Source organism: Portunus trituberculatus, chromosome 28, assembly GCF_017591435.1.
Source record: "Portunus trituberculatus isolate SZX2019 chromosome 28, ASM1759143v1, whole genome shotgun sequence".
In the NCBI taxonomy this organism is placed as follows: domain Eukaryota; kingdom Metazoa; phylum Arthropoda; class Malacostraca; order Decapoda; family Portunidae; genus Portunus; species Portunus trituberculatus.
In genome coordinates this window covers 4,004,770-4,027,269 of record NC_059282.1, presented here as the reverse complement: position 1 = coordinate 4,027,269, position 22,500 = coordinate 4,004,770, and the positions used below count along the sequence as shown (strand labels likewise).

Sequence of the window (22,500 nt, the reverse complement as noted above, 5' to 3'; positions counted from 1 at the left end):
TTTTATCTAAGAGAGAGAACTGCCAAGGACAAAAAAAAAAACGATGAATTAGAAAAAAAAAGTCCACTGGAATTGCTGTCTCCAGTAAAGATCGAAGGAATCTGTCAAAGGCCTGGGACAAATGCCTTGACATCTCCCTCTTAAAAGAAGTCAAGTCGTAGGAAGATGGAAATATAGAAGCAGGTGGTTTTGTTAATAAGGCGCATCATTTGTAGTTGCATGATAAATGGTCTTCTCTTTTTTCTTTATTTTTTTTGTGTGTGATTCAGTGTGACAGTTTTTTTTTTTTTTTTTTTTTGTAAGTTATTCCTGTACATAAGTGTGAGTGTTCATTTTGTTGCGTTCATATCAAATGTATTAAAAGCAAATTCGAATGCGTATTTTTTAAAGTTTGTGATGCATCGACTCAATTTGGTTATAGTTCGTAGGTTTTCTTGTCCAAACTGAGAGAGAGAGAGAGAAGAAAAAAAGAAAAATTAAATTCCAGAATGATAACTAGATTTCAAGAATTTGGTACGTTTATTTTTTAAATTAATTAGCTTATTTATTATATGGATTTAATTTATGACACTGAAAAAATAATAATAAGTCATAGGAAACATATCAAATTATTCATGTATTCATTTAAACTATAACTAAGAATTTACAAGCAATTTATCGCTTAACCTTTCCCTTTCATTCTCCCTCATTTTGCAGACCACTTTTGTCCTTGTCTTGGCTGCGGCCGTCGCCGTGCCCTCCCTCGCCTCGCCCATCAGCAAACCCTCGTACGATGAAGACTTCGCCACCCTCAGCAACTTCGAGTCACTCAAGAACCACTTCAACATCGACGGGAAGGGGGTGTACAAGTGAGTAGAGAGTAGTAGTAGTAGTAGTAGTAGTAGTAGTAGTAGTAGTAGTAAAAGTAACAGTAATAGAGTACCACCATTAAATCAAGGCGTAGTCACTTATTCACTTTCCTTTCCCTCCCCGTCCCACACACACACACACACACACACACACACACACACACACACACACACACACACACACACACACACACACACACACACACATCTTTCTAACCCATCCTTCCCGCGCAGCTTCGTGTACCACGTGGGTGACAGCGAACGTGAGGAGGCGAGGAACGAGGACGGGGAGGTGAGTGGCCACTTCGCCTTCCTGGCTCCTGAGGGCAACGAGTACCAGTTCAAATATGACGCCGACGAGGATGGTTACCGCGTGGAGAGTGACGCCCTGCCCGCTGTGCCCGAGGACACCGAGGACGTCAAGAGAGCCAAGGAGGAGTTCTTTGATGCCTACCAGCGGGCACTCGAGAGAGCCGAAGAGGACGACTACTCCTACGAATATTCCGACGAGTACGAAGAGTCCAGTGAGGAGTCCAGTGAGGAGTCCAGTGAGGAGTCCAGCGAGGAGGAGTCCAGCGAGGAGGAGTCCGAGGAGGAATCTGAGGAGGAAGAAGAGGAAGAGGAGGAAGAAAACTTTGGATCTAATTACTTCCAGGGTCTCTCCCACTTTGGTTACCGTTCCTAACTCCTGACCAAGGGAGAGTAATGCCTTGCGACCCTCACTCATCGGATACACGCTCCATCTTTTCTATACCACGCCCATCAGTGAAGGACTCCGAACTGACTCCGCTGGGCGTCCTTCAATAGGTCTACTTACAAATTCATACTTAAGCATTTCAGGATGACATAGCTAATAGTTTGGTCTTCAGATACTTGCCTCCTTAAATTTGCCATAGTATCTCCTCGTGTCCTTGTTCTAGTCCTTCCGTTTTCTTAGTTTAGCTCGAAAGTAATAGAAGAACAGGAGCTCATAAATGCAAAGGATTCTGCAGTCTGGACCAGATTTGTATTCTTCGTCTTCATCTAGTTACGTACAAATTTGAAGTCAACGCTCAAGAATATTTATTTTTTATATTTATTAGTACTCTGCGTTTGAATGTGTGAAGGAAAAAAATGATCTTCGTGTCTGTTTTTTCTACATTCATATCTCATGTAAAAGAATATTTAAGTGAGTGTCTTGAGTGCGTGTATGTATGTGTGTCTGTGTGTGTCACTTTTTTTCAATAAAGGAAAATGTTATAATTTTGTTCTGTTGACCCGATTCCTTACGTTAACATGCAGCTGTGGTGTGTTTGTGACTCGCGTATTGATTGGAGGGAAACCTTGAAGTAAAGTTTCACTCGATATTCCTGCGTCATTTCAATAAAGTGAGCGCTGAGGTTGAAATAATCCCGTATAGAGAAATGCTATATAGATATTTAGAAACACACACACACACACACACACACACACACTCTCTCTCTCTCTCTCTCTCTCTCTCTGCTTTCAATGGACGATCCATCTCACTATTTCTTTCGCTTGTTTCTTGAGACTGTCATTCTTTCAGTCCACAACACTCATCCTGCATGCATATGTTACTTTTCTTGCAACACTCGGTAGTATCATCCTCTTACACACACACACACACACACACACACACACACACACACACACATAACCTCCGTCACCACTCCACCTCAGCACTGACATCATTAATAAACCTACCATTCCCTAGCCGACCTTGACGTGTGGAAGACTGTAGTGCTTAATTAGAAACCTTCAATAGTGATCGTTGCCTGTGCTGCCTCGTGCTTGGAAAGATTCATGTGCTCACCCGGCTAACAGTGACCTCTAGCTTTGCCTCACTAATGTGTAAGTACCAGCGCCCTCAAGGTGAATTTAGATGACTTCATTACTTGTGCTTACACTTGCTTGCTTTCTTTATATTGTAGGTACGTAGTTTGTTCTTGTTAGTTGTTAAAGTGAAATGATGGTCACTCAGACAGTTTACCAGGGATCTGTAGTTTTATTGGTGAGTCGCATCTATTTGATTAACGATATGAAGTGAGAAGAGTTGCATGTTCAGAGAGAGAGAGAGAGAGAGAGAGCCTGCCTTATTCACTCAGCCAGCCGTGACGTAACACTTGTCGTTGTCTACGAGTATTAGCGGGTCTTTGCCATGCACGCACCTGAGGGTCGAGGGGCGGGGCAGGTGAGATGGCTGGCTCACGACTCCTCATTACCAGAGTTTATAAAGTTATTGAATGTGACGGATTTTCTTCACTTTTTTTTTTTTTTACCACATGGCCACAGTTCCATAATTTTCCAACATCTATTCATATACATTTGCTCATTAACGTAAAGCTTTCTCGAAGATGAACACACACACACATACACACACACACATATGAGCTCTGAGCTCGCTCCGTAATTGGGAAGGCTGGCTGGGTAACCAGCAGACAACCGTGGTGGTGGTGGTGGTGAATTACACAAGCTGCATTTTAATTAGTATAGTTATGGGAGAGTAATGAGTGGTGGGCGGTGAGGTACAAGTGGTGATTCGTTTATGCGTTGGAGGTGGTCTGAGCCTCAACTGAACCCAACATAGAGGGAGAAATCATTATTCTTTCCCTTTTTGGTCATACTTCCAGCCGTACTACCAAACACACATATGGACAAACAAAGGACTGGATACTTCTTTGCATATGATTACCGTTGCTTCACCTTGCTAACATAGTATTAGAAAAGGACCAACGTGCTAATAGGATCGAACCACACCACTTCATGATACGGGTTCGGAAGCACAGACTGGGCAGCTCCACGTCACGATTCTGAGTGCAGTAATATTTCGGACGTGACTGCGGGCAGAGGTGTGACACTGGAGACTGGTGTAAGGGCGAGGCGTCGTGGTGTTCTAGATATGACTTGAGGTAGGTTCGTGAGTGTACTTGACATACCTTCCACAGTGACAGATGAGATGTTATGAAGTGTTTTAATTCTTATCAACATTATAACCTCTCATTCCAGAGGACGTTAGGCATAATTATATTCCTTACGGTAGGGAGGAAAGATAAAGTAATACGTTATCAGTACATGTTAAGTGTGAGGAGATGCGCCCCTATTTCAGTTACGTCAGGATGATGATAGCTCTTTAGTCCCGCGAGGAGCTGTCCGTATATGGAAGAAAGTCATTGCAACCCAACCCGAGGCAAAAAACTAGGCCCACGTGTTGCAAAACGTCCTTAATCCCCTGTCGTTTTGAAGAGACGATTTTATTAACATGAAAAGAAAAGAAAAATAGATAAATAGGATCCAGTACACCCAGAGCTTCAGAGTAGTAACCGTTGTTGCTAGTTGCTTGCTAGTCGCCAACGCAGATGTTTGTTCGCACTGAGGTTAAATGCGGAAAATTTTCTAAGCCCCTGAACGTTAATTAACGTTGGTGCATTGCCTTCTTGACTCGTGTGTGCAAGATGTAAGGCTCGTAGCAGGAATTTGTGTCAGTCACGCCTTGTTGAACGACTTGGTTGACGGAGCAGCGTTAGTCTGTTATGTGGGACAGTAGTTAAGCAGTTGGCCAGTTGAGTTGTTTGGTGAGCGCACACACACACACACACACACACACACACAATAGTTAAGCGTCCACAGTGAGAAAAAAGATCAACCAGAATAAGTATAAGTAAATATGCAAGCAATGGGTGTATCTGCTCTACGGTAAAAAACATTGTGAAAAATAACGAAGTTGTTTAGATTTGCGGTCATGCGGTAACAAGCGAACACGTAGTAAGGGAAATATGTCGTTGCAGTATTTATCATTGCTGTTGTTTGCTAATTTGATGATGCTCGAGGTATTTGGAAGTAACTATAAAATTGTGAAATGATTACGTAGGAGTTCAGTGTACATCTTTCATTACAAAACTTTATTTTCATATTCATCTATTCCTCTCTTGACTTGTATCCTTACCTTCACTATCTCATCTGAGGAGCGTGACTAGATTCTGTGTACCATCTTGTAATCTAAAGCAAGTAATTCAGACTGGCTTATTTTGTTATCGCGCAGTGTTTCTCCTTCCATATCACTGGACGGAACAACATTGCCACATTCCAGCAAAGGTAAATAAGGTGTTACAACGAGTAATCAATCTCCACGCCTGACCTTATCCCGCGCCTCCCTCTGCTCCCCCACGGCTCGGCAAAAACCAGGAGGCAAGGGACATAAGTTCACCGTGACCTGGTTCGCAGCACGGGATGACCCTTGACCCTCAGTGGTCGTGAAGTGCAACCAACAGCTGAGTAATGCATGCGTGCGTGCGTGCGTGCGTGCGTATGTGTGCGCGTGTGTGTGATTTACGGTCGTTAGGCTATGAATACTTCACGAGTTTTACAATGTCCATTATGTTACTCTAATCTACTTCGCCATGGTTTACAGATTATATATTCATTGTGTTAGCATTCAGTCCTACACCATATAAATGAATTTGCCTTTCATAAATTTATTTTTAGTGTGTGTGTGTGTGTGTGTGTGTGTGTGTGTGTGTGTGTGTGTGTGTGTTGCGGGGCCACTGCACGCGAACGTATTTGTGTGCATGGCGTGTGTGTATATATCTTTACTTACTTAGGTCTCCTTAACTAGGTCACCTTGCAGGGGGCGTGACCCGAGACGCACGTGACCTTAAGTCGTGGGTGGGGCGGGGGAGAGGCTGGTGGCTGGCAGGTGCTGACTGTCAAGTGGTCCTCAACATCCATAATTAGCGTGAGTACTTTGGGGTCACCGTGCAAGGTTGTGTTGCCTCAGTGTTGGCCCACCGTGTGTGTTACTGCTTTTTTTATGGCCAGTGAGCACGTTATATGTTAGCCAGGTTGCAATAATTCAGCAGTTTTACATGTCGATATGAAAATTTTACCGTATCTTTAGGATATTACGATCCTTATAATACAATATATGGGGGTGTAGCGCTTCTTTACACCTTGTGTGCTAGACAAAGATAAGATTCGATATACTGTACTTTGCGAACACATCACTATTATAGATATAGAAACAGGAGCCTTGAAAGATAGAACTTCTCCAAGCAATTCTATAAGTGGTAGGGGAGACTGGAGAAGTTGAGTTTAGAGGTAAGTTGATCCACCCCTTGTTGCTGAGAAACCGTTGAAAAGAAGAGCATGTGACCAAAAATTGAGTAGAAAGGCATAATTTCCTGGAGTTAGTGAAGGTGAGAAGTTGAGAACCAGATGGGTAAAGTGGTTAGACATTTGTCTGAAAAAACATTTTTCACTTAAAGTGAATTTAGTCTATTATAAATTTCATGAGGATCATGTTTAGATCAAACTAGATCTATTTTGATATTGATTTCATACATCAATGTTGGTATCTGAGCAACAAAAGAAGCTAGCTAACTCAGCATACATGTGCACAATTTTAGGTGTGTGGGCTAACAAAGTCAATATGGCAGCTGTGGGCTAAGTTGACCAATATGGCTGGGGGGGAAGTCGAGCCACCAGATCAATTTTTGCTAACTAGAGACTGGTCCATTTTATTTATTGTTTTTGTTTATTTTATATTAAAGTTCAACTTTTGATAAAAGAAATTGAGTCCATTTTATTTATTGTTTTTGGGTTATCTTGTATTCAAGTTCAATTTTTGAGACTTGAGAAATAAGTTTATTGTTCTATGAAAGGGTGTGCTTGCATTATTATGCTATTCATTGTATTAGTAGAAAAATATCGTTTGCTGCGATATTTTCTGGGACAATATATCGTCCATCAAAAGTTCACATCGTTGACAGGCCTAGATGTAGGGAGGGATGGACAGAGGAAGGGCGGTGATGGAGAATGTTTGTTTTTAATTGTTTTTGATATATAAAGATATTTTGAATATTTTGAATTTAAAGAAGTGGCTTTTGTTTGATTAAGCACTACAGACATGTATAAATGTGGAATAGCTTCACCTAGGCAGGAATGGGGGGGGAGACGGGGAGGAGGGAAGGGGATCTGGGAGGGAGGGTGCCGATGGAGGGTGGGGGGAGGGAATGGGGAGGATGGCTCAACTTGCCCCACACATACAAGGGGTAAGTTGTGCCTCATGACAGCTTTTTTTTGGTCCGCTATGTTGTCAAGGCAGTTATATTTACTCATTTTTATTGTTTGTAGAGATGCAAAACATCCTGAAAAATACGTACGCACATATATTAATAATCAACAAAACTATAATTACTTTGATGTAGTACTCTTGAATATAAAAAGTGGCTGAACAACCGTCTCCCCTTCATTACATGTGATTGTGAAACAGTTGGCATTTATATTATTATTAAGCCTTTCATATTCATAACTGTTCGAAGACCTAAAATAGTGGTTCAGGTAGTACTGTTGTTGAAGTGGAAACAAAATTTACAAATGTTCTAAAGCAAATTTATCATGTGTATTTATTAATGTTATATTAACTGTGGTAGTCTTGTTACAGATGTGGAGGAGAGTGAACGGTTGAGTAAAGAAACGGTGGTATGGAAGGAAGTGGATGTCGTGCAGTGGACAAGGCATAACATTCAGACATCAGGTGGTGGTTAGGTTGGCAGAGTGACGACAGTGAAGAGGAAACCTGTACAAGTGAGGTAAAGCATAGTGGTGACTAGAGAGCAAATCTAGAGAGAGAGAGAGAGAGAGAGAGAGAGAGAGAGAGAGAGAGAGAGAGAGAGAGAGAGAGACACACACACACACACACACACACACACACACACACACACATCTCATGCACTACTCTTATTTCACTTGAAGGTAGGTGGGAGAAAATCAAGTCAAACTTTTTATTGTCAGATGTGGATGTGAAAAGTATTCAAAGATAATTTTTTGGGAATTGTTGGATACAGAAATTAGGATATTGGTATGAATGGTGAAGTTTATTGTTCTGAAGTGACAATTTTTTTTTTTTTTTCAGAAGTCAGTGCACATTGTTTCTGCAATCAAAGCTGGTTGGTGCCTTACCTTGCCACAGTACCTGATGTTGCCAAGAGTCAAGTGAAGGGTGTCTGTAACCAGTGCTAGGTGTCCTTCCTACCTGTCTGGTGTGTCTTCCAAGCCAGGTGCCACAGCTCATCAACAACAGCCAATGTCTCCAGTGTAATGTTTAGTGTAGGATGCATACTTTTAATATGCTTCATTTCTTTGCCAATAATTCTGTGACTATTCTTATGTGAAACAATATATAGCTTGTAATTATTTATGTTAAGTACTACTACTGTGAGTGTAAAAGAAAATGTAAGAGTTCATCATGCCTGGAGGAAAAAAATTGCCCTCCCCCCAAAAAACAGGATTGTCCCCCAAACTTCCCCTCCCTAAAAAAAGGCCATGTCCATCACTCTGGAGAGGATGAGGAATAGTGCCTCCCCTTCCTGTTTCCCCTGCAAAACTCACCTTAACCTTTTCAATACTGGGATGCATTTTTACTATTTGGGTGATTAAAAATTTATTTACAAGATTGGCCATAGTCAGGGTTCCCTGTTTCATTCATAAATTTCTGAAACTGTATAGCAAGAATATGAAAAATTGTCATGGTATTGAAGAGGTTGAATCAAGTTTTCATTCCTCAGTCTCTCTCCTTCTGAGGAAGGATTGGGGCCTTTACGTACAAAACTCACCTTAAAACTTACTTAGCCTTGGGGGCAATCCTGTTTTTTTCTTTTGTGGCATGAGCTGTTTGTTACCTTATTCTTTGTTCATACTAGACAACAATTACACTGCAATTTATTTTAACAGTTATATTTTTCACATTAGAAGTTGCTGATTTATTGGCAAAGGCATACAAAGCACTGTATGCACATCATATACATGCTGTGCAGGAGCTGTGGCATCTCTGGCTTGGAAGACGCACCGGGTTCAGAAGACGCAGGAAGGACACTGAAACGGTTTCAATAAAAATTACTAATTAGGAGAATGAGACGGTTTCAATAAAAATTACTAATTAAGAGAATAGAGAGACATGGCATTTCTTTTACTTGTATCCTAATCTGTCTATTCAAACAACTAGCCCCTGCATACACTGGGAGGAAACTGCAAATGCATACCTGATCTATATGTACTAAAGGCAGCTCCTTACACTCTCCCTGTCTCACTTAATCTTTTAAATTCAGCATCAAACAAAGTAAAACTGCTCATTACTGAACTTGAAAGAATCCTCAAAGAATTATTAGATAACTGAAGAAGGAACCAATTGTGAGCTGTACATATACTGAAAGCTGTAGTTAGGCATCAGGAGGAGGTATTGGTAAGGTTGCATTCCCTGCTTGTTTGCCACATTTAGGATGGGGGGAGACTTTTATACAGAAAATACGTGTCTATTTTTACCTCAACACTGATGTGGAGGAAGTTGGGACAATCTTAAGAAATAATTTGGGAAACACACCAACTTATATAAAAACAGCAGGAGAGAAACTCCAACCTCGCTCCAACTCTTTATAATGGCTCTGTCTGTTTTTTCTCTCAGTCTTGTTTCTATATGAATTGGGGTAGTTCCAACTTTTATTCCACATCACTGTTGGGGTATTTAAAAAACATTGTTCCACATCACAGTTGAAGTAAAAATCAATGCAAGTTTTTGTTCCACATTACTGTGGAGGTAAAAATCAATGCGTGTTTTCTGTATAAAAGTCTCCCAGTATCGTAAGCATGGCATAAGAGCAGCAGTGGAGTGCAACCTTAGCAGTACCACCTCCTGACCTGTCTTCCAGACACCTACTTCTACATACTACAGCTTTTGGTGTACATATGGCTCAAAATCGGCTCCTTCTCCAGTTATCTAACAAATTTTTGAGGATTCCTTAGGTTCTATTATATAAGCTTCTCTTATATTTTGTTTCTTGTACATAGTTTTACTTTGTTTAATGATGAATTTAAAACTGAATAATTTTTAATTAGTTCAAGGATCAATTACTTGTTGGTAGGGGTGTAAGAAGCTGCTTTGAGTACTGAAATTACCTGCTTTGAATACATAAATTATACATTTGCAGTTTCCTCCCTGTCTATATAATGACCCATTTCCTGTGGCCAGCTAGCAATGGCCAGTTGTCCCATTCTGCTGCCCATACAAGTTTTGAAGACAGCTTGCAGTCAGTCCCATCACAACAACTTAAGGGAATTTCCTACACTCTTCCTGCTCTCAAGACTCTGGATTCCTACTCTTCTTGCTGTAACAACTTGACTTCCTTGATAGCAGAGCAGATGCCAGACAGTGGTGTAGGTCACGGCAGTGGTAGGCACTGACAGGGGAGAGATTCTTGTGGGGTGTTTCTCGGATGACACACTTCACACCTGCAAGGAAAAGCAATCATTAATGCTACATCCTACTAAACACAGGACACTTGTGCTGAGATTCTTAGTAAAGTGTTTGATGATTGATTCTCTAGAAAACTGACATCCAATATAAAACAAGAGTCAGGTATAGTAAAGACTGAATAGTAAGGAAGGGAATGGTTATTCAAGATATCCTGACCCCAAAAAGGGGATAAAGTACAAGATGTTAATGAATATTAGAATGGCATTTTTATAATGGAGCTCATAACCACCAAGATACAATTCAAGTTGGAATACGTAATAGTGGTGTGGTCTCTGCATATCAATGAATATATCAAGAAGTTGGAAAAGATACAGAGGATAGCTACAATAATAGTACCAAAACTGGATAATCCAACTTATGTACCAATTAAGACTGAAGAAAATGGGATAACAAACTTTGCAAGATAGAAGAGAAAAAGGACTCACAAAATAGTTAACTGCATTAAGATGTACAGGCAAAACCAACTGTTGCTGGAGGAAGAAGGAACTAGATCAATGAGAGGACACTCAAAGAAGATTAGGAAAAGTCAGTGTTTATGGTGCATCAAGAAGTATAGTTTTCAACAAAGAACTGTGATATTAGGAATACCTTGAGTGAGGAGGTTATTACAATAAGCAACATACACATATTTAGAGAAAAGTTGAATAAATACAGAAGTGAACATTGTTGAGTCCCACTTGAATCCTGCAATATACACCTAGATAAAACACACACACACACACACACACACACACAAACACATTCTTTGTAGTTTAACCAGAGGTATTTGGAACACAAATGCATGGGAGTCACAAAGTAGTGATGTTGTAACAATGATTAAAGTTTGAAGAGCACTATTCCTCAAGAGCATTTCCTTCTTGAAGCCTCAGAGCCTTGCTTCAATTTCCAGTGCTCCTCCACACTTCTATGTGATGTATTGACAAACCCCAAACCCAAACTCAAACTTGTCTTTTCAGTTTTCAAAACAAAACAATTTATGATTATTATGCTGATAATTCACATCCAACACATTCTCCCTATGTTGTCAATGATGACTTCAAGAAAGTTTCACAGTCATCTGTATATACAAGAGCATTCCTTTCCACTAATGGCATACTGTTTGCCACTGTGCCTTTAAACAAGAAGGCAGTGTCTAATCAAGTGGCCAAGGAATAATCTGATTCCCAGTTTGAGATTACATCAGCAAAGGGTTACTTGTCTGCCTCACTATTACTAGATGAAGATATTACAGAAAGATCAGTGCCCACTAATGACCTTGAACACTAAGAAATTGTATGCATGCTTCCAGGTTTTAATACAGACTCTTGCCGTGTTTACTAACACCGGATACCTGGTCAAAACTACACAAATCTCTGATGATACTCAGTGTAATAAATACATTGGCACAAAGTCACTTCCTGAACAGGACTACCAGTTTGTTGTTTCTGCTAATGCAAACATACACCACCTCCTCTTCCTCTTTCAGAATCCTATCTTTCTTACCTCTCACTAACCAAAGCATGTCACACATGTCCACTGCAACACTGCAGCATCCTGGGAGGCACAAAACTTGCTGCTCTTTGCATCAACTACTGTGGTATTGTGATGGTCTTCCTGCCTATGTCTGTGGATGAGGTCCCAGTGTTAGTATATACTTGAATATCATAATCACTATACTAACAATAATGCTATCACCTCCACTCACCATGTTACCACAACAAAATAGCTCAATGGCTTTTCTACTTCAGTGTCACACATGCCATTTTACATTTTTCCCACATGTACACAACTTTCCAGCTAACAGCAATTATCAACCTTGCACACTCTCCTTACTCCCACCACATCTTTATCCTGCTAAAAACAAATCTTGAAACACTTGTTCACACTGCTCATCACAGAAGCTAATGTGCTCCACTCACAGCTGTGACTCCAGGGCCTGGGGAGATGATCTCCGCTGTATCTCCCTCCCCGCTTTAATGCTGCAAGTCACTTCACCACAACACAAACTGTTAAAAGAAGCATTTTGTTATTGCAAAGTAACAACTCCACAAAAATACATTAGGAGTGTGGTGATATATTAGTATATAAAGAAATTTATAAGTGTGTGCAAGATTAGACCTGGTGGATTTCTGCACCTTCCCTTTTCTTGTTCCGATGAGGGTTAGTTCCTCATCAGTATCTTCTGTAACCACTATCCAAAAGAACAATGGAAAATTACAAGACTAAAATAAAAAGCAAATGGATGGCTAGTAAGGATGCAGAGAAAATACTATTACTTCAGGCAACTACAAATATGTACTTGAAAAAGAATATCCCTCAGAAATTTACTCGACAATTGCTTAAACAAAGACAGGGAAGAAGCTGATAACCTCTTCAAGAAGAGAATTCCAAAGCCCTCCAACTCTGATAGAGAAATATAGTGCTCTAACACCAGTTACGTGATGAGGACTAAATAGCTCCTTACTGTGACCTCTGGTCAACCCTCATGAACAGATGAACAAGATCAGGACAGTGGCCATTCATTATCAGGTTGAAATGAAATAACCTCCCTTTGATAGAATATAAATTAAGAGTAGCCTAACGCTTGAGGTAAGAAAGGTCAAACAGACCACTAATTTGCTTAGTCCATCTTCGATGCACTGATTCCAGAAGTTAAGTCAGCTATATAACCTGTATTCAACAGAACACTGCAAAAATCAATAATAGGTCCAATGTGTGGTGAACACTTGAACCATGAATACTGGGCTTCTATAAACAGTACTTTTAAGAATGTTAATAGCAACACCAATCACGCTGCAAAAAACTTCTTATATGCAAGTGACATTTCAAAGAAGAGCCCACTGGAAACACCTGGGCTGATTTTTAAATAATCTTTATTAGGAATGGGATTCACCCCAATATAGTAGTCAACTTCCACAGAATTGTATCTACAGAAGTGAATGCAAGCACATTTGCTAACTGAGAAGTTAAGGCCCCAAGAAAGACTCCTTTGGTACAACAAGGAGGCATCATTTTGTATGGTCTAGCTTCATCCAAATTAGTAAGTGGAAGGCCAAGGTAGATTTTCAAATCATCAGCAAACAGGACAACTTTACTGCTAAGTCCAAATATATGTAGATTGGGAATAGAGCAGGACCCACAACAGATCCTTGAGGAACACCACTAAAAAACATCAACATCATCACTTGAAGAGCCACGGACTAAAAGTTTCCTCAAACATCTGACCATGCCTGGACCACACACTATGGAGGAATGTTGACCAAGGGTAGACCTGAGACATTTGTAATCCCTCCAGACTGCAACCTTACCAGACTTTACAGTACAAGAAACAATATCAGTCTATTGGGAAGGTGGGGAGCAGTGAGATGAACTCTGATACTTAATAGGAATAAATTGCTCGAACCAAGTAGTCTAAACAGAAACAATTGTTTTAACATACTTGTACATTACATCCTTGAAATTCAATATCCCAATTAATTAATGAAAAATAATCCCACAAAGAATCAAAATTCCCACAAAACCAATCAAAATGCAAATCACCACTCAATAATGGAGATGATGTAGATAAAAACAGATCAACTATAGATAAACTGCCACCATGGCCACAGCCAGGAAGAGTAGCAGAACTTGTATCAATGATATACCATCAGAATTGGAGGTAAAAACCAAATCTAATATATTATTTGAAGCAAGAAAAGTCTGAAAAGTTAACCACTGCATTACACCCAAGACTTGAAATAAATCCAAAAAGGAATGACGAAGAGAAAACGCCAATTAAAGTAACACGTCCAGTCCACATCCTTGTTTGTATAAAAAGAATCAATGTAAGATCACGTAATATTCATATCAAATAATAACTAGGAGGACAACAGAGAACTAAAATGTACAAACTAAAATGTGGGGAAAATACATCCAAGGTATTAGGAGAGTCTGAGAAAACTTGCCCAATCCTAAAATAACTAACTATATAGAGACCAACAATGTACCTTGGTAAACCAGAGGGAAAGCTAACACGATGATACACACAAAGTACATATCTCCACTTCCTTAGTGAGAATGGCCAACCACTGGTACTCTGTACTCATGTTTCATAACATACTTCACTTCAAATAATTTGAACATGCTACATATCTAATAACACAACACATTTCATACAGTCTTCTCTCTACCTCTTTCTCTCATACAGTACACACACACACACACACACACACACACACACACACACACACACACACACCGGTAGCTCAGTGGTTAGAGCGCTGGCTTCACAAGCCAGAGGACCGGGTTCGATTCCCCAGCCAGGTGGAGATATTTGGGTGTGTCTCCTTTCACGTGTAGCCCCTGTTCACCTAGCAGTGAGTAGGTACAGGATGTAAATCGAGGAGTTGTGACCTTGTTGTCCCGGTGTGTGTTGTGTGCCTGGTCTCAGGCCTATCCGAAGATCGGAAATAATGAGCTCTGAGCTCGTTCCGTAGGGTAACGTCTGGCTGTCTCGTCAGAGACTGCAGCAGATCAAACAGTGAAACACACACACACACAGTGATGATAGTTGGAGACTTTAATTGCAAAGAAATAGTGTGGAAAGACTACGAAGTGGTGAATGGTGGTGAGTGGGCAGAAGAATTGTTAAAGGTAGCAACAAATAACTTGATGACACAGTGGGTGAGATCACCAATAAGGTGCAGGGGACAAGATGTTGCAGCAAGGTTGGATTTGGTATTTACCAGGGGAATCTCTCTAAAAGAGGAAATTGAACATGAAAGTCCCTTGGGGAAAAGCGATCATGATGTCCTAAGCTTTGAGCTGGATACAGAATTAAGCACGAATAAGATTGTGGAACGCAGGGAGGAAAAATTAAATTATACTAGGGCAAATTATAACCATATAAGGGAGTTCTTTAATGAAATTGACTGGTCCGTGGTATACCAGGAAAGAGATATGCAATTGAAATACGATAAATTTATGGATTTGTATAACTCTGCTGTGAAAAGTTTGTGCCATATTACAGAAAGAGGACTTTAAATAATAAACAGTGGTTTAATAGAAATTGTGAAGAAGCAAAAAAGAACAAAGAAAAGGCATGGAAGAAACTTAAGAAAAACAGTGATGTATTATCAAGGAAGGCTACAAAACAGCAAGGAATAGATATGTTGAAGTAAGGAGAACAGCACAGAAGGAATATGAACAGAGGGTGGTGGAAAACTGTGATAGTGACCCAAAATGTTTTACAAATTTATAAATGGAAAACTAAATAAAAGGGAGGCAATAGAAAAGGTAAAAAACTGGGAAGAAGTATATGAAGATGCTGGAGAGATAGCTGAAATTTTGAACGACAACTTTTGCAAAGTGTTTACAAAGGAGGAGCATTTTATGGGAGGAAGGCCTATGGAAATAAAGCAAATGCAGGACATCATGGTTACTAAGGAAGATGTAAGGAAAATTATAAGCAATCTGGATATTAATAAATCAATGGGGCCTGATGGCATATCTGGGAGGTTGCTAAAAGAATGTAAGGATCAATTGTTGAACCCCATATTTGATATTGTGGAAACCTCCATACGAACAGGATTAGTCCCGAAAGAGTGGAAAAGAGCTGACATTGTGCCTATATATAAGAATGGTAGTAGAATGGAACCGCTAAATTATAGACCAGTATCGTTGACTAGTATATTGTGCAAGGTATGTGAAGAAGTAATTAAAGCTAAGTGGAGTGAGTATCTAGAAAGTGAAAACATTCTGAGTGAAAGGCAGTTTGGTTTCAGAAAAGGAAGATCGTGTGTATCCAATTTATTATGTTTTTATTCAAGAGTGACTGACATACTACAACATAGAGAGGGATGGGTGGATGCTATCTACCTGGACTTGAGAAAGGCCTTTGATAAAGTACCACACAATAGACTGATGTGGAAACTAAAGATGACTGGAGGAGTAAATGATAAACTAGCAAAATGGATGGAAAATTACTTAATGGGAAGAGAAATGAGAACAGTGGTGAGAGGAAGGAAGTCCGAGTGGAAGAAGGTAACCAGTGGAGTTCCACAAGGGTCAGTTCTGGTCCCATCATGTTTTTGATTTATGTTAATGATATGACAGTAGGAATTGACAGTTATATGAACATGTTTTGGACGATACTAAAATTATGAGGAGAGTAAAGAATGTGGAAGATTGTAACAAGTTACAGGAAGATCTTGATAAAATATATGAGTGGAGTAAAGAGTGGCAGATGGAATTTAATATAGACAAGACCCATGTTATGAAAATGGGAAGAAGTAGATACAGACCAAACTGGGATTACAGGCTGGGTGATGAGAAAATTAAAGAGACCAATGAGGAGAAAGACTTAGGAGTAACTGCAAAACACTTTGTCACCGGAGAAACACATTAACAAGATTTTTGGAAAACATACAACATGCTTCAAAATATTGGCCTTGCATTCCACTACCTAGATGAAGGAATGATGAAGAAGATATTATGTACCTTAATAAGACCCCAGTTAGAATATGCAGCATGTGTCTGGTCACCGCATATGAAGAAAAATGTGAAGAAGGTAGAAAGGGTACAAAGGCTGGCAACAAGGATGGTACCAGGACTCAGGAGTTAGACTATGAGGAAAGACTGAGGAAGCTGGGGCTGACCACATTAGAAGAGAGAAGAACAAGAGGAGACATGATAACTATGTATAAATTGGTGAACAAGATTGACATACTGGATAGAGTTGATAAAGGTGACCACAAGTAATCATCTCCGAGGACATGGAAAAAGCTAATAAAGGACATCTGTCTAAATGACGTGAGAAAATACAGTTTCCGCATCGTAGCATTGATAAGTGGAATAAACTGAGCAGTCATGTCGTTGATGCGTGTGTGTCAATCAGATGAAAGAGAGATATGACAGGAATGGACAAGGAGACAGGACACAGAGAGCTTAGCTCGGGCCCTGTAATACACAAATAGGTAAATACACAAATACACACACACACACACACACACACACACACACAGCACACAGTAGCTCAGTGCTGGCTTCACAGCTAGAGGACCGGGGTTCGATTCCCCGGCCAGGTGGAGATATTTGGGTGTCTCCTTTCACGTGTAGCCCCTGTTCACCTAGCAGTGAGCAGGTACGGGATGTAAATCGAGGAGTTGTGACCTTGTTATCAGGTGTGTGGTGTGTGCCTGGTCTCAGGCCTATCCGAAGATCGGAAATAATGAGCTCTGAGCTCATTCCGTAGGGTAACGTCTGGCTGTCTCGTCAGAGACTGCAGCAGATTATACAGTGAAATAGTGAAACACCGAGAAAGAAAAAGAGAAGCTGAAAAATCTAGTAAACAAAGAAGAGGAAAGAGTACAGAACGTGATTAAAAAAGAAGTACAAGCATGGAGAGTCCAAGATAAGAAAGATAAGGCTGATTTTCAGGAGGTGATTCAAGAACAACTAAAAGAAAAAGAAGAAAATATGACAAACAAAATGATAGGAGTCCTCAAGACAAAAGAAAATCTAGTTAGAGAAATTGCAGAAAAAAAGAAGTGTAGTCATATTTGGAATAAAAGAAAAAAAATATAAAATATAGACCAAGAAGAGAAAAAGAAGAAATGAAATCAGTCAAAGACCTACTAAAAAATCTAAACAACGAAGATAGGCAGAACTTGGAAGAGGAAGTAGAAGAAATAAACAGAATGGGACCATATCAAGAAGGAAAAATGAGACCAATTAAAATACTACTAAAATCACAAGCAGCAACAGAAGAAATAGAAATATTATATAGATCAACAAAACTTAGAGAAACAGAAGGCTGCAAGGATATATATATATATATATATATATATATATATATATATATATATATATATATATATATATATATATATATATATATATATATATATATAGAAAAATAGAAATGAGGAAGAAAGGAAGAGATACAATGAACTGGCAGCAGCAGTAAGGGAAAAAATAATGAAAGGTCAGAAGAGGAAAAAAAGGCATTTTTTTTTGGAGAATTCTAGGAGACAGGATAAGGAAATGGTATATAAACAAGAAGGAAGAGAAAAAAGTGGAACAAGTTTAACTATAAATGATAAAGGCAAGAGACTAAAATGATGTATAAGAACATAGACGGGGTTTTATCAAGTAAATTAGAATTAAGAGATTACATAAAGAAAGAAAATCCAGATATTGTATGCCTGGCTGAAACAAAACTAAATGAGGCAATCAAAATAGACTTGGATAATAGGTATAATGTATGGAGAAGAGACAGAGGAGGTAAAGGAGGAGGAGTCATGATAATGTTAAGGAAGGAGATAGTGATAAACCAAGTGGAATGTGGGGAAGGAAAAGCAGAAGTACTGTATGTTAAGATGCATATTAATAAAAAAGAGTTAACAATCATTGTAACATATGTGCCACCAAAAACAAATTCATGGACCAATCAAGAATATAAAGACATGATTGATGACACAATATGGAGTCTAACGAGAATCGTTAAAGAAAGAAGAAAAGTGATATTAGTAGGAGATTTCAACTGTAAAGAAGTGGACTGGGAAAATTATGAAAGTGGTATGGGGGAAGAAGCCTGGGGAGAAAGATTCCTGAACCTAATGATAGACAATATGATGGACCAGACAGTAAAGGAATGCACAAGATTCAGAGATGATGAGCTGGCGAGATTGGACCTAATTTTTACAAAGGGTATACAAATGAATGATGATATAAGATATAAGTGCCCATTGGGAAAGAATGACCATGTAATATTAGAAATGGATATAGAAGAGGGAAAGGAGGGAAAGGAAGATAGAGATGATTCATACAAAGGAGACCGATTAAATTACAGAAAGGCTGATATTGAGAATCTCAAGAACTATTCTAAAAACGTAAACTGGGAGGAGATGGAAAATTCAGAGACGATGCAAGAGAAGTATAACTTATTTTTGGAAATATACAAAACAGGAGTCAGGAAATATGTCCCAAAATATAGACCTAAAGAAGGAAAGAAAGATTGGTTTAATGCAAGGTGTGCTAGGGCAAAGGAGAAAACAGATGGAGCATGGAAAAGGTGGAGAAATAGAAATCCAGTAAATAAGGAAAACTTCAAGGCAGCGAGAAATGAATATGTTAAGGTGAGGAAGGAAGAGGAAAAGAACTTTGAAAAGGACATTGTTGAAAAATGTAAGGAGCAACCAAAATTGTTCTAGATTCATAAATGGAAAAATTAGGCAAAAAGAAACAATAGAAAGGTTAAAAGGAGAGAACAGGATAGTGAAAGACCCAAAAAGTATGGCAGAACTATTAAACAATAAATTCCAGGAGGTCTTTACTAAGGAATCCAAATTTGTAAGGCCATAGGGTAATAGAGAGTGAGTCTATATGAAAGAAATTAAAGTAACCAAGCATGAAATAAAAGAGTTAATGAAGGAACTGGATGAAGAGTAGGCAATGGGACCGGATGAAGTCTCAGGCAGAATACTGAAAGAATGTAGGGAAGAACTAGCAAGTCCTATATACATCATAAAATGCTCAATAGAAAATGGAAAAGTACCAGTAGAATGGAAAAGAGCGGAGGTGGTTCCCATATATAAGAGTGGAAGGAAGGAAGAACCTTTAAATTACAGACCAGTATCATTAACTAGTGTAATATGCAAGATGTGTGAAAGAGTAATAAAGAAACAATGGATCCAGTTCCTTGAAGACAACAAATTAATATCAAATAGCCAATTTGGTTTTAAAAAAAGATGGTCATGTGTAACTAATTTATTGAGTTTCTATTCTAGAATAGTTGATAGAGTACAAGAGTGAGAGGGATGGGTTGACTGTATTTATTTGGATTTAAAAAAGGCGTTTGACAAAGTGCCACATGCAAGATTAATATGGAAGTTAGAGGAGAAGGGTGGCTTAAAAGGAAGCACATTGAGATGGATAGAAAATTATTTTAGGGGGAGAGAAATAAGGACGTTAGTTAAAGATATGAAGTCCAAGTGGAGAGCAGTAGAAAGTGGAGTGCCACAGGGGTCAGTATTGGCACCAATACTTTTTTCTCATTTATTTAACGACATGCCAGAAGGAGTGAACAGCTACATAAATCTGTTTGCAAATGATACGAAATTGTGCAGAGTTATAAAGCAAAAGGAGGATTGTGAAATACTGCAAGAAGACCTAAATAAGATCTGGCAGTGGAGTAAAAAGTGGGAAATGGAATTCAATGTGAACAAAAGCCATGTCATGGAAATGGGAAAGAGTGAAAGACGACCCGTGGGAATCTATAAGATGGGAGATGGAGTAGAACTAGAGAAAGTAAAAAAGGAAAAGGACTTAGGAATGACAATGGAAGAAAACAATCAACCAGTAAGCCATATTGATAGAATTTTTAGAGAAACATATAATTTGCTAAGGAATATTGGAGTAGCATTTCACTACATGGACAAAGAGATGATGAAGAAATTGAGAAGTACTATAATAAGACCCAGATTGGAATATGCAGGAGTAGTGTGGACCCCTCATAAAAAGAAACACATAAGAAAGTTAGAGATACTACAAAAAATGGCTACAAGAATGGTTCCAGAATTTGAAGGGATGACATACGAGGAGAGACTAAAGGCTATGGATCTGCCAACCCTGGAACAAAGAGAGAGAGGAGATCTGATACAAGTTTATAAATTGATCAACGGAATGGACCAAGTGAGAAGCTGATCCTGAGAGAGGAATATGACATTTGAAGCACAAGATTGCATAGTAAAGAGCTGAGAAAAGGAAGATGTCTGAGAGATGTTAAAAAATATAGTTTCCCGCAAAGATGTATTGAGATGTGGAACAGTTTAAATGAAGAAGTAGTGTCTGCAACGAGTGTGCATACTTTTAAAGTAAGATTGGATGTAGATGTAGATACAGAGGAGACGGGTAAATAAACACACACACACACACACACACACACGAGCACACACACAACGGCCGGTAGCTCAGTGGTTAGAGCGCTGGCTTCACAAGCAATGGTCATTGAGAGGTGGAAATTTCATGCCGGCCGGGTACAACTAGGTAAATACTTTCACGTGTAAGATGTCTGAGAGATGTTGGAAAGCAGGACTGGTTTAAAAACTGTTCACACACACACACACACACACGACACACACACACACACACACACACACACACACACGGTGTGTGGTATATGTGCCTATATATATCTCAGGCCTATCCAATAGATTGGATGTAAATAAGTTGTGAGCTCTGTGTGTGCCTGGCTCGTTCCTAGAGGAAAGATTATAAATAATAATATCCAAAGATTGGAAATAATGAGCTCTGAGCTCGTTGTATACGTCTGGCTGTCTCGTCAGAGACTGCAGCAGATCAAACATATATATACACACACACACACACACACACACACACACACACACACACACACACACACACACACACACACACACACACACACAGTCTCCATTCTCCCTCTCTGCCTCACCTGTCATCCTCCTGGTAACAGTGTGGATGGCCTACTTGGTGCTGCATCCAGCAAACCAGCTGTGTGCCACCAGCACCACCACCTCACTGGTGTGTACAGCTGGCTGGGTACCACCACATGTAAAAGCAAGTCAGTGAGTCAGTGAGAGTAGGCAAGGTGATGTTACCATGTTGATAGATGTCATAAGTTAGGAGGCAATAAACAAACAAGTTAACAAGTAGCTAGTGAAAATAAAATAGTCATAAATTGAACAGTAGATAAGGAAGGTGAGGAATGGTAGACATCGAGTCAAATAGATCATCCTATCTATTTGACATGTACACACACTGATAATTCAGCCAACACTGAATTGTTACAAGTCCTGGGCAGTCACTCACGACATGACATGTTGTGATATAACACTAACTTTATATACTTCAAATTTACATTTCTTAATTTTTTTTTATGCACAGCAAACTCTTACCAACTCGTATCAATACTTTGAAAATCATGCCAGAGTTAGGTTAAATTAGTTTCGCTAGGGTTTTGGCTAGTGAGGTAACATAACATAACATAACATAAATAATAGGATAACAAAGGGCCACCAGGGCCCATCTAGGTTATCCTGTATCACTCGCACAGCGAGCTCGTCATCAGTACTTAAAGATACACTTACAAGGTACAAGGAACTATAGTGAAAATTTCCGAGACAAAAGGCCATAATCACAAGAAAGGTGCGGTTGTAAATCTTTATCACAAATGCTGTTTAGGGTGCTGTGGGGTGTGTTGAGGGTAGCAGTGTGAGATGTGCACCCGTGGGGCAGGGCAAGGTGGTGCCAGCCAGCAATCATCATTGCTAATCTCCCTACCTGCTTCTGTATTTCAATTTTCAAACTTCCTATGACCTAACTTCATTTCAGAGGGAGGTTTCAAGACAT

General features: G+C 39.4%; 2 long non-coding RNA genes across 5 annotated transcripts in view; one reads left to right on the top strand and one right to left on the bottom strand.

The window, feature by feature from the left end:
• Window positions 1–3,613: 3,613 nt before the first annotated feature.
• Window positions 3,614–8,749, top strand: LOC123510234. Of its 4 annotated transcripts, none has more exons than XR_006676430.1 (5): window positions 3,614–3,757; window positions 4,936–5,120; window positions 5,473–5,580; window positions 7,288–7,435; window positions 7,759–8,749. It is a non-coding gene; the product is annotated as an uncharacterized LOC123510234 (long non-coding RNA). The 4 variants fall into 4 exon arrangements; XR_006676431.1 differs by having other exon boundaries at window positions 5,461–5,580; XR_006676433.1 differs by having other exon boundaries at window positions 4,936–5,131.
• The window catches only part of LOC123510235, a 14,966-nt gene continuing 1,056 nt past the window's right edge, over window positions 8,591–22,500 (bottom strand). Inside the window, exons 2-6 of the long non-coding RNA XR_006676434.1 lie at window positions 21,584–21,686; window positions 12,051–12,137; window positions 11,635–11,755; window positions 9,795–10,127; window positions 8,591–8,717 (exon numbers count right to left, since the gene is read on the bottom strand). This is a non-coding gene — a long non-coding RNA (uncharacterized LOC123510235). The remainder of the gene's footprint in view (window positions 8,718–9,794; window positions 10,128–11,634; window positions 11,756–12,050; window positions 12,138–21,583; window positions 21,687–22,500) is intronic.